Source organism: Apteryx mantelli, unplaced genomic scaffold, assembly GCF_036417845.1.
Source record: "Apteryx mantelli isolate bAptMan1 unplaced genomic scaffold, bAptMan1.hap1 HAP1_SCAFFOLD_159, whole genome shotgun sequence".
In the NCBI taxonomy this organism is placed as follows: domain Eukaryota; kingdom Metazoa; phylum Chordata; class Aves; order Apterygiformes; family Apterygidae; genus Apteryx; species Apteryx mantelli.
The window spans coordinates 87,501-90,000 of NW_027118512.1; the positions used below are offsets into that span (position 1 = coordinate 87,501).

Below are 2,500 nucleotides of genomic sequence, written 5' to 3' on the forward strand. Positions count from 1 at the left end.
GATCAATGTGTCCTGCAATTCACATTAATTCTCGCAGCTAGCTGCGTTCTTCATCGACGCACGAGCCGAGTGATCCACCGCTAAGAGTTGTCTCGGTTTCGGCCCCCGCCGCGCGCGCGGGGGGACCGGGCAGCCTTCGGCAGCCCCTGAGGGCCCCCCCTCCGCTCCGCCTCCCTCCTCACGCCGACGCCGGCTGCTGAGCGAGGGACGGCCGAGAGCCAGAGAGAGGGGCTCGCCCCGCTGACCGTACGAGCACAGAGTGGGGGGGGAAAAAGGGAAAAGGAAAACCCGAACGAGAAGGGCGGGGAGCCCTCGCTCCCGACCTGGGACAACCCTTTGCTCGCTTCGAGTCCGGCCCAGGCGCCCAGGCTCGGCCCGGCCCGGCGGGGAGCAGCGCGCCGGCCGCGCCGCCTGCCTCGGGGACGCTGGGGGAGGGGGCGGCTCCCCGCGGACCCCCAGCGTCGGAGCCCGGCCGCCACCGGCAGCGGCACCGGCCGCTGCCCGCGCGCCCGCGGCCCACCGGCCCCGCGCTCCCCAGCTCCTCGCTCGCCTCGCCGGCCTCCGGCTCCGCCGTGGCCCCGAGGCGGCGCCCACGCCCGCGCGCGCGCACACACAGCCTCCCGGACGACACCACGCGCTCTCCCGTCCCTTCCGCGGACAGACGCCCGGCGGCGGGCGGGCGGGCAAGGCGGGACGGACGGGGACGGCGCCCGCTCTCCCCGTCTCCACGCGGAGAACGGGGGGGGGCGCCCCCGCCGCCCGCCTGCCGCCCGCCCGCCGCCCGGCGAAGCCGGGTTGGGCAGAGCGAGGCAGGCGCGCCGGATGGCGGAGTGCCGGCGGGTAGGGCGCCGCCGCCAGCGGCCACGGCGGCAGACCGAGAGCCCCGGCCAGGGAGGAGAGCGGATCGCGCCGAGGCGCGGCGTCCGCACCACCCGCGGTGGGTGGGGGCTCACCGTCCCGGCGAGAGCACGCGCTCGCGCCGGGGTCACGCGTTCGAGGCAGGCCGGCGCCAGCCGACCGCGCGGCGTCCCTCCGCCGAGACCAGACCGCGGAGAGAGGGGGCAGGGTACCCCTCTCCGTCCCGGCTGCCCGCAGGGCGAGCGCGGGGCGCGCCGGCTGGCATGGGGGGGCACGGCGCCCGCGCGCGCCGGCCCCCCGGCCCTCCGGCAGCACACCCGGCTGCCCCCCGGGTCGCATCGGGCCGCCCGAGTCTTTAAACCCCCGCCCGGCTCTCCCGCCGAGAACCCTCGGGCCCGGAGCCCGGGGCCCATGGCCATCCCTACCCGGGGCGGCTACCGGCGGCCGCGGTGGCCGGAGGCCCTCCGCTCCTCCCGCCACCCCGCCCCCCCCCCCCGCCCGGCCCGCTCGCAGCACGGTCCCCGCGGCACGGCGCGGGGCGGCTGGAGCGGTGGGGGGGGGGAGAGAAAGGGAAAGCGGAAAGGGCGGGAGGGCACGGCCGGTGCGGCGCTCACGGCGCGGCGCCCGGGAGGAGCGAGCTGGCACACGGGACCACACGGGTGGGTCACCGAGGGGGGGCAGGAGGAGCGCGGACGCTAGGTACCTGGCCCTGGGGTGAGGGAAACGACCTGAAATCCCCGCGGGGGTGCCTCCCCCGCCGCCGCCCGCCGCCGGGCCGCCGCCGCCTCGCGGCGACGGCGGCAGCCTCGGCGGCAGCAGCGAGACGGGACGCGGAGGGGAAACCCGGCACCCGCCAGCCGGCTCCGGCGCCCCTCGGCGGAGCGTCCGCCCGCGGGGTGCGCCCGACACCCGCCGCCACGACCTCGTCCTCCTCCCGGGGCCCGGGGTTTCCCTCAGTAACCCGGCGCCCGGCGGCAGCTGCGCCCGGGAGGAGAGCCGTGGTTTGGGCCGCCCGCTCGGGCACGACCCGTCGCCTCGCGTGGCCTGGCGCGACGGCCCCCGCTCGGGGTCCGCCGCCGCCCGGCGCCCGCCCCGCGCGCCATCCCGGAACGCCTGTCCTCGCCGTCTCTGCAAGACGGGCTGCTCCGCCGCAGCCCGCCGCGGGTCCGCCCCCCACCGCTTAGGGGTGGCGACCCGTCGGCACCCGTCCCGACCCGGGGTGCCATCTCGCTCGCGTCTCCGCCCGCCGCTTCCTCCCGCGGGCGCCGGGGGAGCAAGCCCCGCCGACCCTCCCGCGCACTGCCGCCCGCTCCCCGCCGGACCCTCCCCCGGGCCCGACCCTCCCCTGCCCCGGCGGCGGCGGATCGCCGTCGGGTGACAGGGGGGGGCCGGCTCCCGGCGATGGGCACCGGCGGCGGGCGCCAGCGGAGGCGAGAGGGGCAGACGGGGGCGGTCCCCCACCGGCCTCGGGGAATCGGCGGCGGGCCTTCGGCGAGCGAGCCCCGGGAGGGCCGTACAGCCGCCGGCGGGCCGAGCCCCGTGCTCGGCCCTGTGGCGCAGAGTGCAGGACAGGCGAACTCGGGTACACGCGCGGCAACCGGGACGCGGCGGGCAGGGGCCCGTCGGCGTCGGCAACGAGGCG

At 79.7% G+C, this 2,500-nt stretch overlaps 1 non-coding gene across 1 annotated transcript in view; it reads right to left on the reverse strand.

Annotated features, from left to right (window-relative positions):
- The window catches only part of LOC136995822 (5.8S ribosomal RNA), a 153-nt gene extending 64 nt beyond the window's left edge, over positions 1-89 (reverse strand). The window contains exon 1 of the ribosomal RNA XR_010887356.1: positions 1-89. This exon is cut by the window's left edge and continues 64 nt beyond it. This is a non-coding gene — a ribosomal RNA (5.8S ribosomal RNA).
- Positions 90-2,500: the final 2,411 nt, after the last annotated feature.